Below are 17,556 nucleotides of genomic sequence, written 5' to 3'. Positions count from 1 at the left end.
TGCTGCACGGTTTCATGTGGCACAGGACTTTACAGCATGACACATCTGCCTAGATGCATTTGAGTAACGCATTTCTGGGTCACTTTTAACATGGCTATGTTAGTCAAAGAATTAAAATCTAAATTTGCCAAGCACAGATGAGGGCATATTTACAAGGACCTTGCTCCACGGGGAAAGGTCTTAAATTAAAATGGGAAAAATAACATCAGAGAGACTCAAATGCCTTATAAATATGCCCCAAGCAACCTATGAAGCTCTAGCAGTACATATCAAGAAACCTAGTATTTTTCAAAAAACGATTTTAAACACATCATATAAATCAATGATATACCTACATTCAAGGGGAAATGACTTAAAATGGCCTAAGACACATGAAAGCGTTTTTTTAAGGCCCTTGCACCATTTCTGGGTCGCTTTTAACATGTCTATGTTAGTCAAAGAATTAAAATCTAAATTTGCCAAGCACAGATGGGGGCATATTTACAAGGACCTTGCTCCACGGGGAAAGGTCTTAAATTAAAATGGGAAAAATAACATCAGAGAGACTCAAATGCCTTATAAATATGCCCCAAGCAACCTATGAAGCTCTAGCAGTACATATCAAGAAACCTAATATTTTTCAAAAAACGATTTTAAACACATCATATAAATCAATGATATACCTACATTCAAGGGGAAATGACTTAAAATGGCCTAAGACACATGAAAGCGTTTTTTAAGGCCCTTGCACCATTTCTGGGTCGCTTTTAACATGGCTATGTTAGTCAAAGAATTAAAATCTAAATTTGCCAAGCACAGATGGGGGCATATTTACAAGGACCTTGCTCCACGGGGAAAGGTCTTAAATTAAAATGGGAAAAAAAACATCAGAGAGACTCAAATGCCTTATAAATATGCCCCAAGCAACCTATGAAGCTCTAGCAGTACATATCAAGAAACCTAATATTTTTCAAAAAACGATTTTAAACACATCATATATATCAATTATATACCTACATTCATCGGGAAATGACTTACAATGCCCTAAGACACATGAAAGCGTTTTTTTAAGGGGCACTTTTAACATGGCTATGTAACTCAAAGAAACAAAATCTATTTGTAAAACACTTGACACAAAGCAACATTTTAAATACAGAACTTTCTTCATAATTTTCTCCCTAAAGCATACTATTGTCTATCTAAATTAAATGAATCTTTTCTCACCTTAGCAAATACTTTATGAGTTTCAAAACAGTCTCAGAAACACACCAATTTGTCTTCAGCAGAGCAAAAGGTATGCACTCCAGAGTCTGCAGCTATCAAAAGCACAGAAATGCTGTAATTCTTCACACATATCTCTCATGTCACCCAATCAAAACTCTTCCCTCACTTTTTTCAAATCAACACCCTTCCCCCTCTGCCCTTTCTGCCTTTTTTGCATAGCAACCACCTCCTGAAAGATCTCTGGTGTTTGCAAGTTCACACAACAATGTTTCAATTGAACTCTGAACTCTCAGTGCACCTGCATATCCAGTGCAATCTTTCATAAAATGATTTTTTCTTGACCATTCAAATTACATCTTTCAAAGAACTCATCCATGCACCCTAACTTTCTGTTTTCAGCAATCAAAATCCACCAATCACTGCTACTGCTTCCTTAACACAGAAACTCCACAGTTTTTTTCATTTTAAACTCTTATTTTTCCAACTGCCATTTCATTGCCACACTTCATCTGACTGCAGCAGAACCTTCTCTCACCATGTTTTCTGTCTGGATTGTTGGACATAGTTACATATATTGGGCTCAGAGGTATGCTGAGAACAGAAATTTACCTAACCTCAATTTACAAGATGTGGAAATTAAGTGGTTTGGCCACAGAGGATTAAAATGTCACCAATTGATACCATTGGTGAAAACCTTTATGCATTTGCCTAAACCTGACCTGTTAATTGTGCACTGTGGAGGTAATGACTTGGGCACTTTGACTGGGGTAGGTCTGGAAATGCTTTTAAAGGACACCTTTGAGCAATTGATGGCACTTTTTCCTCAAACTGCCTTGGTATATTCAAATATATGCCAAAGACAGAAATGGAGGTGGTCGAACCAATTTTGTCCACAAATTGAGAAATCGAGGAAGCATGTAAACAAATCTGTTTCAGCTTACATGAGAGACCATGGAATGGGGTCCATATACAACAATAACTTGCGTTACTACATGCAAGATATCTACAGAGGAGATGGAGTACACTTCTCAGATGAAGGGAACAGAGTTTTCATTCTGAATTTAAAACTGTGCATTGGTACCTACTTATAAGTACCTAAATGTACCATAAACCCAAAAGCTCTTCTCAGAGCTACCCTACATCTGATCACTCTCAATTATTATTTTACTCTAACTTTTTTCACTAATTTTCAACAAAGTATGCTCCCCGAGGCGCTACCCGGTACGCGAACCGGAAGCTAACCGCGCGAAATTTTTTAAATTTTTTTTTCCGCACATATGGGCCTCCTCAGCCATCCTCAGAAAACCTAGGGGGTCAAAATACGTCTACCGTGTCCCCTTCTACCCATTCTGAACATTATTTGCCCTCCATCTTGTATCTTAATTCGACCGAAACACAAAATGGTGGACTCCCGTAACGCTGGGAAGCGCTCCATTAAAAAAGGTGGGAAAGTAATTTACAGAAGAAACCCTGGAGACACTGTCACCAAATATAGATTTGCTCATACTACATACCAATCCCTACCATTTTCACAAATTTGGTTGGAATTCCATTTAGCCATTTAGCCTGTAGACCTCTCTAAATACCCTGAGGTAAATTACTTCACAAAACACATCTGAAGTGTTGGAATTGACAACCAATGAAAATGTTACTTTCTTTTCTATTTTTTTTTTCCTGACATTTGATTGGTTATGTACCTTAATATAAAGGAAGAGAAGGAAACACAGCCATGTTGACTACTGCTTCCTGGTGTACATTTCAATAGGATTTTCACGAAAAACTTCAACTTCTTTGTAAAGGTAAGTTGTTATTTTAAAAACTGAAGTATATTGTGCACTTTAAGTTAATATGGTAAACTTTTTCTGATAGTTATATACTAACCCTCTGTAGTAGTTATAGATTTAGATAGACTTCTCTGTTATAGTTATGGATGGAGTTAGGCTTGTCTTTTATAAAGGCGCCCCTTTATCTAAAATTAATCCCAACAGTGCCCTATCTCTACTAATATATATTTTTTTAATGCAAATTTCAGGCAAAATGGAAGGCGAACAGAAAGTTTCATTTGAAATTGTCCTTGCAGAGACCAACCAAGAAATCATTGATCCAAATGACATTGAATTTATGGATGAAACTTGGGAACAAGAACTACTGCAATGTGTGCAATCAGTAGATGTCCTTGAAAATGAGGACATTTTACACACTCAAACATTACAAGCTATGTTCAATGAAAATAACGACATTTCAGACAGTGAAATGATAGACATTTTATTAAATTTTGAAACACAATCACAATAATAAATAATTGCTTAAAAAAAAATCAACAAAACAAACAATCAATTAACATCCAATATTTGAAAAGTCTATCATTCTTTTTTCCTCATAGTACGCTCCCCAGACCGCTTCCCGGTTCGCGAACCGGGCGCACCCCACGAAAAAAAACGTGTTTTTTTTTGTTTTTTTTTTTGCCCCGCGGGGCCCTTTTAAAGCCTCCACATCAAACCTAGGGGGTCAGGGAGGATCTACTATACCCCCTTATGGTCATTTCCCCCTGTGTTTTGGCCTCCTCTTGTCTCTCGATCCTACCGAGAGACAAGATGGCGGCCGCTACGGACTATTTGGAATGTTTACAGACACCGGAGAGCCAATCAGCTTCGCTTCGCAAAGCTCCGTAACGCGAAAAGTACGCGAAACGGAGCGCTGCCCGGAGCGCTGTCACAGATATATATCTTTTTTTGAACGTTAATTTCTCAAAATCCACTGGAGCACATATATTGAGACCTAGCAAAGGCACATCGGGCTACCAGTCCCTACAATTTTGCCAAGTTTCGTGCAAATCCATTCAGCCGTTCGGGCTAAAAGTGAGGCCAACCGCCCTATGGAAATTAACATGGGAAAAACGCGTTTTGGGACCCCCCTTTTTTCTCGGCCCCCCCTTGACAAACCCCCCCCCCCCAAATTTTCAGGGGCTGCTCAGAAACAAAATGTTCCATTTTCCTGAAAATTTCAGCCAATTCCGTCCACAACCGCCAAAGTTATTAGACATAGAATTTTCAAAAATCCCATAGAGAAAAAATCCTAACTATATATACCTACTGGCGACCGCCAGTAGGTAATATATATATATATATATATATTCACTGAAAAAAAACATAGGTTTCAGGCCTTATATAGTTAGGAATTAGCATTTAAAAAACCTTGCAAATTCACTGAAAAAACATAGGTTTCAGGCCTTATATAGTTAGGAATTAGCATTTAAAAAACCTTTGAAATTCACTGAAAAAAACATAGGTTTCAGGCCTTATATAGTTAGGAATTAGCATTTAAAAAACCTTTGAAATTCACTGAAAAAACCATAGGTTTCAGGCCTTCTATAGTTAGGAATTATCATTTGACTAATGGGGGAACTAATCGCGGGATGTCATGAGTGATGTCACTGACCATGTCATGAGTGATGTAATATGTGACGTCATCAGCAGTGCATTGCTGGCGCGCGAGTTATAGTTAGCTGAACTAACTATAACCGGGGAATTTCAATGGTTTTGTATGAGAGAAATGTCCAGCTATCTATAACATGTGTGAAACCTATGGTTTTTTCAGTGAATTTGCAAGGTTTTTTAAATGCTAATACCTAACTATAACGTGTGTGAAACCTATGGTTTTTTCAGTGAATTTGCAAGGTTTTTTAAATGCTAATTCCTAACTATAACGTGTGTGAAACCTCTGCTTTTTTCAGTGAATTTGCAAGGTTTTTTAAATGCTAATTCCTAACTATAACGTGTGTGAAACCTATGTTTTTTTTAGTGAATTTGTACGGTTTTTTAAACGCTAATACCTCACTATAACATATTTGAAACCTATGTGTTTTTTTAGTGAATTTCAAACGTTTTGTAAAAGATACTTTTTAAATGTACTAATTATTACATTTCTTTATTTTTATACTAATTTTTATTTTTTATAATAAATATTTACATATTATTTTTCCCCTTTTTATATTTCACATTTTATAGTAAAATAATTATAAAACTAAGTAAAAAAATAATTTTTTCAATTTTTTTTTATTTGCAAGCTTTTTTTTTTGGTATCATCACAAGGTCCGCGCACCGTAAGAGCACCGTCAAAAACCCGTAAAACCTATGTGCGCTTCCCCCCGAAAGTTTTATACACTTAAAAACGTTATATCTACGTATTTATTGTACAATGTAAACATACACATTATCTGGGATAATGTAGAAAATGTTTTATTTTTTATTTTAAGGACCGTATATTACTTTTTTAAAACAATTACGAATCTCGCGAGGGTACGTACTACGTAAACGAACCGTAAATGCATCGTAAGTGCTACGTAAGCTCACGTAGGCGCACGTAAGCGCTACGTAAGCGCACCGTAAGATTACGTCAAACCATGTGACTTTAAAACAAGACATTCTATTGGTTTATAATACTTCCTACTCCAATTATTGAAAGACCCCTCCATGTTAATCATTCTTCTTTGACTTTCAGAGAAGGAGCATCTTTTTTCTTTAACTCCTGGGCTTTAGAGAAACAACTCCAAATGGCTGAACTTGCACAGGAATCTGATCATTCTTCATCATCATCTGAAGATTTTGTAGAAGAACAGCCACGGCCTACCAAAAAAAAGGAATCCATTGTATGGAAGTTTTTTACCTTCCCTGAAGGTTTAAAAAAAGTGAACGCTCCACTTGTCACAAGTAAGATATGTGAAGCAGTACTATCTAGGGGTAATCCCAACAAGAAATATTCGTTTGGCACTTACAGCATGGAACGCCATGTGAAGAACATCCACCCCAACAATTGGGCGAGAGCTGTAGTGCGAAGGTCGTAGAAGGAGCAGGGCTCTGCTCCAAGCACTTCATCAGCACCACTACCACCACTTCCATCTACCATGATTCCAAACATCCAGTCTGAATTTAGGAATCTAATGACTCGTTGCATTCATTGCAACAAATTAATTACTTATGGGCAACAGTCCATAGAAGTTATTCTTGAGAAGCGTAGGAGGCACAACTGCTCCCATTAATTTCTTCTTTTTTTTGTAGCTGTTTGTTCCTGTTGAACAATTGTTTTGTTTAAAAAGTTCATTTTTTCACCGTTTTTGCAGCAAATCAACCCCCCCCCCAAAAAAAAACCCCCAGTTATTTTTAGAACTACCTCTACTGGTCAAAAAAAGAACTATATTTCTATGTTTGTATGTAAAAGTTTGTCATAGTGAATGTCTAGTTCATAAATGAATGAATGAATGAATATCAAAGTGCAAAACTATAAGGATGTGGTACAGCATAAATCTATAGGGTGTTTACCTATAGTATACTGTAGTACTTCCAAAGCACTGAAATGTAACATATGTATATAAATATGTTACAACTCTATGCTTCAATTTGCACTATTAGTGAAAGTGCATGGATGAATTTATATGTATTAAGGGCAGTTTTATAATCCCGTTGTGTGTCTTTTACACAACCATTGCATCACATTTGTAATGCAGCGGTGGTACAAAAGATGCGCCATTAAGTATGGTTTTTAAAATCTGATGTACTTGGAAGGTGCATCATATTATAAAACCATGCACCAAAAGGAGGCTTTCCTGCATACATGAAGAATGTTCTGGTGCAGGAACACCTCCTAAAAGTGAATGAGTGAAATTTATAATATTTTATTCAGTCACTTTTGGACTTATACTACGTCAAAATCCTACACCTGTTTGAAACAGAAAGCAAAGGGGAGTAAGTGAAAGTGAGCATAAACCGGAAGGGGTGTGAGAAACAGACAGGAGGAAGTGGAGTGGGGTAAGGGGAGTGACGGTGAGTGAAGGGCAGTGACAGTTAAGAAATGGATAAGAGGGTGAGGGAAGGGGAACTTGAATTAAAACTAACACAGAGTGAAAGTGAGTGAGAGAGGGAGAGAGGAGGAGTGGTAGAAAGAGAGAGGAAATGAGATTAAGTGTAAGGGAGAGAGAGGGAGAGAGAGAGAGGGAGAGCAAGGGACTGAGAAAGAGTGAGACAGTTATTCTGTCTCAATAAGATAATTATTTTTTGTTTCTCATACTTACCTTATAAGTAATGAAAAGTTAGACAGTGATGAGAAAATATTTTTTTATTTGTCATACTTACCTTCTAAGAAATGAAAAGTTAATCACATATTTTTTATAAATATAATGTTCGAGGCATGTGGGCTGCTGAATTCATATCTGTGCATAGATCGCCGCCTAGTGTTGGGTCCGGATGATTGCACATTGTTGTCCTGGAAGAGTCTTCGAAGTATCACAAGATAGGTGGCTCCTCCTTTAGAATACAGTGCGCATGGGCATCCTCTCCATCCTCAGATTGTTTTTTTCCGCCATTGGGTTCGGATGTACCTTCCAGCACTCCAAGTTCGGAATCAAAGAAAACTTTTCTAAAAGGCCAAAAGGCCTTCCCTTTCGTCGGTATTGTTTCGATCGGTACCGAAAGACTTTCTTCAACGTTTGTTTGCACTCCGGTTGTCGAATCGGGCCGTTAGGCCTTCTCGACGCCACGTGGACCGATGGTCGATGGAACGAAGTACATTCAAATACTGCCCACAGTGCAACTCAAAGTTCCCACACACAGATAAGCATCCAGTGTGCAACAAATGTCTATCTCCAGATCATAATGAAGATAATAGTCTAGCTTGTGCCCAGTTCCGATCCAAAAAGACTATCCGGAATCGGCGGGCAGCGAGGCAAAAAATGCAGAGGTCGGCACCGGAGCCCGAGAATATCTTCGATGATGAAGAAGAACTAGAACACGCCGAAGACTCGGATCAAGACGATCAATACTCCGAGCACAACTCTGAATATTATATCGACGAAGAGGAGGAAATCGTCGATATTGAAGACTATGAACAAGACATCGTAGCTGTCGAAGACGACTCCGATGACAACGAGGGGCTAACCATGAGTACACCGCCCCATATAGACACTACACCTCTATCAGAGACTCAGGTCGAGGCATCGCCATCAGGCCTTAGCCAAGATCTAAAAACTGGTTCTATAGCCCCGCCATATTGCCCGGCTAAGAACATACAAAAAGAGCCTTCTGAGACACGTAATCCAAGGCCGGTTCCATCGAAACAGAAACTAATCGACACGATCGTCTTCGGACCGAACGTCGTCGAACCGAAGGTCACAAAACCAAAGGGCGCCGAGCCGAAGGCCACCATATCATAAAAACCTTCGAAGCCAGAGGCCGTCGAATCGACCAAATCGACTTCGACCGTCGAAAAAGGGAAAAAGCCGGTCAGACAAAAGGGCTACGCCCAAGGCGGTCGTCGAACCGAAACGAAACCTAAGGTTCCACAGACCAAACCCGTCGAGCCAAAGCCCATCGATCCGAAGAGGGGCATCGAGCCAAAGCCGCAGGCTCCAAAGACACCTCAAAAGCCAAAAGAAGTTACCGAACCGTCAAAGTCGCTCGGTCAAAAAAAAGTGGTGAAACCTATAAAAGATATCGGACCGACAAAACCAGTCGGACATCCGCACAAACCAATACAGGCACCGAAACCGGTCGAACCAACCAAAGGCATCGAACCGAAACAGGTCAAATCAAAGACATCGGCGCCGAGGCAAAACACTGTGGAAGAGAAGCGCATCCATCCAGACCCCTCCATAGAAGATCAATCCAAGCTATATATTGACCCAAATACTGGGAAAGTGACTGTTTATACAAAGAAGAAAAGACCAGTTCCTGCTGAAGACTTTTCTAGAATTCTTCTCAAAAAGAAAAGAAACTGTGCTACCTCTCCTATTCTTTTCCAACCTATCTCTCCTGCTATGCCTACTACTCCATATGCCCCATACTTACCTGCACGCTCTGATCATAACCCAGATCAGGATCAGGATGCAGACATGGGTTTCGGGTACCCACAAAACCCATATATGGACCCCAATTCACAACCATGGGGTGGGGGGTGAGCCAGACAATGAGGGGCCTCTAACCAATACAGATCCTACGGTATACTCTGTTAAACCATCACCCACAGAAGACACAGTGGCTTTTAACTCTTTAATAGATAGAGCAGCAAGCTACCATAATGTAGACATGCATTCAGATGCTATAGAAGACGATTTTCTATTTGATACGCTGGCTACATCAGAAAAAAGTATCAAAACACCCTCCATGTTAAAGGGTGTCCTAAAGCATGCAAAAGACATTTTCAAGGACACTGCTAGGGCACGTGTTATCAACCCAAGGATAGAAAAAAAGTATAGGCAGCACCAGTAGACCCTACTTACATCAGGGGACAACTACCTTTAGACTCATTGGTAGTCTCCAACGCACAAAAGCGTGCTAATTCCCAAACTACTGGAGAGGCTCCTCCTCCTGACAAGGAGTCCAAGATTTTAGAAGCATCAGGCAAGAGAGTAGCAGCTCAAGCTGCAAACTCATAAAGGATAGCCAATACTCAGGCCTTGCTGGCCTTATATGACAGGGCGCACTATGATAGCTTAGAGGGACTTCTCCAACACTTACCTGAGCCTTACAAAGAGCAGGCAGATGAACTTATACAGGAGGGAAAGCTCATCACCAATGCCTCCATTAAATGTGCTCTAGACGCGGCAGTTACAGCTGCCAGATCTATCCACACAAGCGTACTGCTTAGGAGGCATGCATGGCTTCGCATATCTGGATTTAAAAATGAAGTACATGCCACAATCCTTAACCAGCCTATAAATCCAGATTTTTTGTTTAGTCCAGCAGTTGACTCAATTCTGGACAAAATGAAAAAAGACACCGAGACTGCAAAGTCCATGGGAGCTCTTCAATCCCAACAACACCGAAGCTCCTTTCATCGCTCCACTTATAGAGGAGGAGCGCGAGGTAACACATCGCAGCAATCCTCCACATACAAGACTAATACGCAATCCACATACAATAAAAACACAAACAGAGGTGGATACAGAGGAAATAATAACAAGGGCAGAGGTCGTGGAGGCAATGCCAATAGATCCTCCACTACCACCAAACTGACTTCTTGGCACTACCCCCAGACCATATAACACCGGTCGGGGGAAGACTACAACAGTTCCTGCCAGTCTGGTTAAACATCACTACAGACAAGTGGGTCCGGCAAATTATCCAACATGGCAATTGCCTAGAACTCACGTCAACACCACCCAACATACCACACGTACACCGTCCAATGTCACAGGAACATATAACATTACTGCAGCAAGAGGTCATCAGTATGCTGCAAAAGGGGGCCATAGAACCAGTCCCACTCCAACATCAAGGGACAGGAGTATACTCACTATACTTCCTCATTCCCAGAAAAGGACGGTTCTCTCAGACCAATATTGGACCTCAGGCCCCTCAACCTGTACATTTTATCAGAGCATTTCCACATGCTCACTCTGCAACAAGTCTTGCCATTGCTGCATCAGGGAGACATCCTAGCAACTCTAGACCTCAAAGACGCATACTTTCATATACCAATACACCCTGCTCACAGAAAGTATCTGAGGTTTACTATTCAAGGACAACACTACCAGTTCAAAGTCCTACCATTCGGTGTCACAACAGCTCCATGGGTGTTCGCCAAATGCCTAGCAACAGTGGTGGCACATCTCAGGAGGCAACACATTCATGTGTACCCATATCTGGACGATTGGGTAATACACGCGCCATCAGCCCAGCAATGTGCCAGCCACATGTCAAAGACCATTCATCTCCTGCACAGTCTAGGCTTCTCGCTAAACTACCCAAAGTCACACCTGCAACCCTCCCAAGTCCAACAGTAACTGGGAGCGACAATAGATACACTAGCAGCAAAGGCATACCCCAACACAGCACGGATCAACAGTATGTAAATGTTAATCCAAAGGTTCAGACCACAACCCTCATTGCCAGCTCGAGTGTTTATGCAACTAATAGGCATGATGGCCTCGTGCATATTTATAGTACCTCATGCCAGACTACACATGCGTCAGCTACAAGAGTGCCTAGCAAGGCAGTGGAACCAGGCTCAGGGACAATTAAAAGACCTAGTGTTGGTGACCAGTCGTGCATACAACTCTCTGCATTGGTGGAATCCACAAAACCTTTGCAAAGGATGACTGTTCCAGGAGCTTGTCCCACAAATAGTGATAACGGCAGACGCATCCCTGCTAGGCTGGGGAGCCCATGTCCTGCATTACACAGTCCAGGGACTATGGACTATACAACAGAAAAATATGCACATCAACCTTCTAGAATTGATGGCAATCTTCCTAGCCCTAAAAGCGTTCAAGAAACACTTATGCAACAAAACTGTCTTGATCCGGACGGACAACATGACAGCTATGTATTACATTCAAAAGCAGGGAGGGACACACTCCCCACAGCTGTCGCACCTGGCTCAAAGCGTGTGGAAGTGGGCCATTCACAGGAACATGCTTCTCATGGCAGAACACCTCCCAGGCAAGGACAATCAGATAGCCGACCTGCTCAGCAGGCACAGTCAACAAATGCACGAATGGGAGATTCACCCCAATGTGCTCCAACCATTCTTTCGGAAGTGGGGACAACCGGAGATAGATCTGTTTGCCACAAGCGAAAACGCAAAATGCCAGTACTTTGCCGCCAGGTTCCCACATCCGCGGTCGCAGGGCAATGCAATATGGATGAACTGGTCCGGCAAATTTGCGTACGCTTTTCCCCCAGCTCCATTAATACCGCTAGTGGCACGCAAAATGCGCCAACATTCGCTGACGCTAATCCTAGTTGCTCCAACGTGGATGAGGCAACCGTGGTACACAACGTTCCTAGAACTGTCAGTGGTGCCTCATCAAAGACTGCGACTCACACCCAGTCTTCTAACTCAGAACCATGGCAAAATCCAACACCCAGATCCACAACAGCTGAACCTAGCGATCTGGCTCCTGAGATCCTAGAGTTCGGATACCTCAACTTGCCTCCAGACTGCATGAATATTATCAAAGAGGCAAGAAGACCCACTACCAGGGCATGTTATGCAGCTAAGTGGAAACGTTTCGTCATTTACTGCAGAAACGACATAAATCCATTAGATGCTTCTACACAAAACATAATTTGCTATCTACTGCACCTACAACGTTGCAATTTAGCCTACTCATCCATCAGGATACATTTAGCTGCGTTAGCAGCATACTTCCAAAACAGGCAACACCTTTCACTGTTTAGAGTGCCAGCAATTAAAGCATTTATGGAGGGACTCAAACGAGTAATTCCACCAAAACACCCACCTTCACCAGTCTGGAATCTAAACATCGTTTTAACCAGACTTATGGGACCACCTTTTGAACCACTACACTCAGGCGAACTACAATTTCTTACTTGGAAGGTGGCTTTCCTTATTGCCATTACTTCACTTAGAAGAGTTAGTGAGCTGCACGCCCTAACTATTCAAGAGCCTTTCATTCAAGTACATGCAAATAGAGTAGTTCTCAGAACAAACCCTAAATTCATGCCAAAAGTGGTATCCCATTTTCACATAAATCAAACAATAGAACTGCCAGTGGTCTTTAAAAATCCACAGACAGTAGCTGAAAGAGCCTTGCATACTCTAGATGTCAAAAGAGATTTGCTATACTATATAGATAGAACTAAGGCATTTCGAAAGACAAAGCAGTTGTTTGTTGCTTTCTCACCGCAACACAAAGGCAACCCTATTTCAAAATCAGGTATAGCCTGATGGATCGTTAAGTGCATTCAGATATGTTATTTAAAAGCAAAATGCACCTTAACGGTTCCCCCTAGGGCGCATTCTACATGCAAACTAGGGGCATCCATGGCTTTCCTAGGAAATATTCCTTTACACGAAATTTGTAGAGCAGCCACATGGTCAACCATACATACATTTACCAAACACTATTGTGTAGATGTACATTCCAAACAGCAAGCTGCTGTAGGACAAGCTGTTTTCAAAACTCTTTTTCAGACTGCTACAGCTGGCACAGGTGGCCACCGCTAGGGGAGATACTGCTATACATTCCATGCACAGATATGAATTCAGCAGCCCACATGCCTCGAACGGAATATGCTACTTACCAGTATTCATCTGTTCTTGGCATGTAGGGCTGCTGACATTCATATCGCCCACCCGCCTCCCCGGTGCCTGTCGCAGCTGTAGCATTCACTCTTTGCATGGACATCTCTTACTGTACTATACTCCATCTCTGCCACAATGGCGAAAAACAATCTGAGGATGGAGAGGATGCCCATGCGCACTGTAGTCCGAGGGAGGAGCCACCTATCTCGTGATACTTCGAAGACTCTTCCAGGACAACAATGTGCAATCATCCGGACCCAACACTAGGCGGCGATCAATGCACAGATATGAATGTCAGCAGCCCTACATGCCAAGAACAGATGCATATTCCATCTGTGAAAGACATGAAAAAAATGAATTATAATATATACAATATATATTTCACAATACAAGAGAGAAGGAAAGAGATTAAGAGTCAGGAAAGGGAACTAATGGATATAGTAGGAGTGAAGGAAACAGAAAGGTAAAGAGAGGAAGAATGAGGGATAGAGCGAGAGAGAGAGAGAGAGAGAGAGAGAGAAAGAGAGAAAGAGAGGGAGAGCGCCAGAGTTTGCCACCATCTGTGTGCACCAGGAAGCAATTACATTTACATCAGGGCTCCCGCAGCGCGGGAAGCGCACGGGCGAAGGCAGGTCCAAGGGCAGGCAAATCTGTGCCTGTCTTAGCCAGGAAGAGGCTAGGCCCCCCCTCTAAGTTCTGACGGACGTGCCCAGACTTTCGTTGGAGCTTTTTAAAAAGGTACTGTTGTGAACAATATTTTTGTCAGCTAAGGACTCTAGAACAACCATTGTACTGTGGTTATTTTGTTGCTATTTATACCTTAGTGATTTCCAGAGTACTGGGTAAAGACTGAATTCTGGGTTTTCTCGTTGCAGCGCATATAACTTAGCACTTGTTGCACTGAGATTTATCCAAGGTTATGCGGAAGAGGAAGGCTCAAGATGAGAGTGGGGAGGGAACTGAGGGAGGGCGAAAGCGAAACATCAAGAAAAAAGCTAAACAGGCACGTAAGGCTATCACTAACAATTGTGTCATTGACCAGAGGTACATTTGTGAAGAGAAAGACACACAAGGAGAGAGGGAAAGAGAGACAGAATGAGACACTGTGTGGGAGTGAGGAAGTTATAATGACTAAGACACAGGAAGAGACTTAGAGACAGATGGAGGAAAGGGAAGTGAGGGAGGGTATAAAGGAAGGGGAGTGAGCAAAAGGGAGTGAGGGAGTGACAGAAGGGGAGTAAGTGAAGGTGAATGAGGAATGATGTTATTGGTAGAGACTAAGGGGTGAGTGAGAAGACACTAAGCAATACAGCAACACACGGGTAGTGATAGAGGAAAATAGGAAACATAAATGAGAGGCAGACAGGGTAAACAGGGAGTTGCACAAGGTGAGTAACAGAAAAGAGAGAGTACTGATAGTCACAGAAAGACTATAAAAGTGAATAAAGGGCAATAATTAGAATAAGAAAAGGAAAGTAAGATGACTAGAGAAAGAAGAGTAATAGAGAGATGAATGAATAGGAAATACAAAAACACAAGTAAGAGAGTGGAGAAAAACTATTTTCTGTTTGTCATACTTTCATTATAAATAATGACAACATAATAAAATTATTTTGCATAAACATAGTATCTGTGGAAGACAAGAAAAAAATAAGTTACAATATATTATTCATTATACAAAACAAAGTACAAGTAAAAAAAACAGACCGGGAAAGAAAGGAAGGGTAAGGGACAAACACAGAGGAAGAAAGGAACTAAGTAATGTACTAAAAGGAGTGAGAAACTAAAGGAATGAGAGTTACCAAAGGGATTGAGGAAACCAGGTTAAGGGAAGGGAATCGACGGATGGACTAAGTGAAAGAGTGTGAGGAAGAGTAATGGAATAGGTGCAGGAGAAATGGAATGAGAGTAATGCAGAGAGAAGAGAACATGAAGTGGAGGAACAAGACTCATATATAATGAAGGACAAGGATAGTGAGGGAAGGGATATAACAGTGAGGGAAGGGGAGTGATGGAAAAATAAGCATATTAAGAGAAAGGAAAAAGAAGTAAGTGAGAGAAAAGAATATATGGAAAGAGAGAGAAAACAAAAGGAAGACTAGAGGACAAAGAGGAAGACAGTAAAAAAGAGAAACAGAGGGAGAGTGAGGGACTGTGAAGTAGTAAATCAGTTATACTGACTAACACAGAGGAACAGACTTAGACAGGAATGGAGAAAAGAGCAGTGAGCGAAAGGGAGTAAGGAAGTGAAAGAAGTGAAGTGAGTGAAGGTCACTCAGTGATCATATGAAGGAAAGAGAGTAAGGGGGCAGTGACAAGAGACTGATCAATACAGCAAGACAAGGGTAGTGATAGAGAAAAATAGGAAATAGAAGTGATGAACAGACAGAGGAAAGAGGGAGTTGGACAAGATGAGTGAGGGTGTAGGAAGAGTACTGATGGTGAGACAAGCACAGTAAATGTGAATGAAGGGGAGTAAGTAGAATGAGGGAACAGAAGTAACATGAGGAAAGGTAAAGAAGTAAGAGAGGCAGTGAAGAAAGGATAGAGAGAAATAGAAGTAAGAAAGTAATGAAAAAGTATTTTTGATTTGTTGTACTTACCTAATTATAATATCTGTGGAAGAGAAGAAAGAATTGAGTTATAATATATTTTTCACAATACAAAATACAAAATAATTTGTACAATATGTTATATATTTTATATTGCTGTTCTCAGAATATATTGAATTTCACTAAAAACAGTGAGTTCAATACAACTCATCATATGACAGCGGGCAAAAAAAAACATAATCAAAAAGATTGTGTTTAAAAAACCCATTCAACATTTTCATTCACAATATAACAATTAGAAAAAAACATATCTTAAATGTCTTTTTCAAACCGCAAATTCTTACCTAAGTAAACAATCTCAACAACAATCAAAAAGTAACAAAACATTACTACTTCTTTCTTATACACTCTAGATAAACGAATATCCAAACATATGCTAACAAAATTTACACGAAATACTCATTTGTTTGTGATACTATTCCACATGGCCAAATAGTATCTGTGAAATCCTTAGTTTGGTAGTTACTTAATAGTACTCTTAAGCATCCATCTCCCAACCTTCTGAAACAAAAGCACCCACATCTTTTGATCCATCTAACAATGGTTGTACCTCCACCCGATAGTATTTATCATAAACATAGAACCTTAAACAAATAGCATGCTATCAGAACCTCAACATCATCTGGTATGCTGATCATACTCTGCTCATCCTTTATGTCACCAAGGAGCTGTATACCTTTAAAAGAAATCACCCTGACTTACAAAGTAATTCTCAGCAGTAGATTAACCTTTTTTTACAGCTCTAATCTCTGTATCTGCTTCCACTATCAGTGTCTCTGCCTGCACCATCTCTCTTCTGTGTGTACCATTTATGTGTCTGCTCCGACTATCTGTGTATCTGTCTGCCCCATCTATCCTCTGTGTGTACCATCTCTGTGTCTGCTTCCACTATCTGTGTCTCTGCCTGCACCATCTCTCTTCTGTGTGTACCATCTCTGTGTCTGCTCCCACTATCTGTGTCTGCTCCCACTATCTGTGTCCCTGGCTGCAACATCTATTCTCTGTGTGTACCATCTCTGTGTCTGCTTCCACTATCTGTGTCTCTGCCTGCACAATCTCTCTTCTGTGTGTACCATCTATTAACCTTTTTTTACAGCAGTAATCTTCCTAGGCCAATTGTTTTCCCTAAAATTTGGGTTCCAAAAACACTAGGTAAGAATTTGATAAGTCAAAAGGCAAACGTTGTTTAAAAGTCAATTGAGTGTCATTACAATGAGTCCAGCTTTTTGCACATTTTAAGTAAGATGTATAATGTCCAGATGTTGTAGAAGAACCATCATGGAAATTAATAGCTACAGTTACAAAAGTTCTTCCTGAAATTGATATTTGAGAAGCCACAAACTTTTTAATTAAAGTTGTCAATTTTGTTCCATCAGGTCTGCATCGTTGGAGCATTAAAATTACATACTGTCCATATCTTTGAATAAATAATGTTGATAACATTTCTGAGTTGCATTGGGTACAGACCATATTTTGATTTGCTTCTCTAACCAGATTATTAAAAGTCACTGATTTGCAGTCTGGTAATGTCAAATATATAAATCTTTCTGTGTCTATTTGAGTACTACTTGAAAATGAACAATTATCACAATCATGTTTCCATTTATAAGATACTCCGAATATATTTTCAATATCTAAACCTTCATCTTGCAATAAAACAAGCATATACATGAGAAATTCCTGACAATATTGCTGAATA

This window comes from Lissotriton helveticus, chromosome 5_1 (genome assembly GCF_964261635.1).
Source record: "Lissotriton helveticus chromosome 5_1, aLisHel1.1, whole genome shotgun sequence".
Taxonomy (NCBI): Eukaryota; Metazoa; Chordata; class Amphibia; order Caudata; family Salamandridae; genus Lissotriton; species Lissotriton helveticus.
This window is presented reverse-complemented; position numbering follows the sequence as displayed.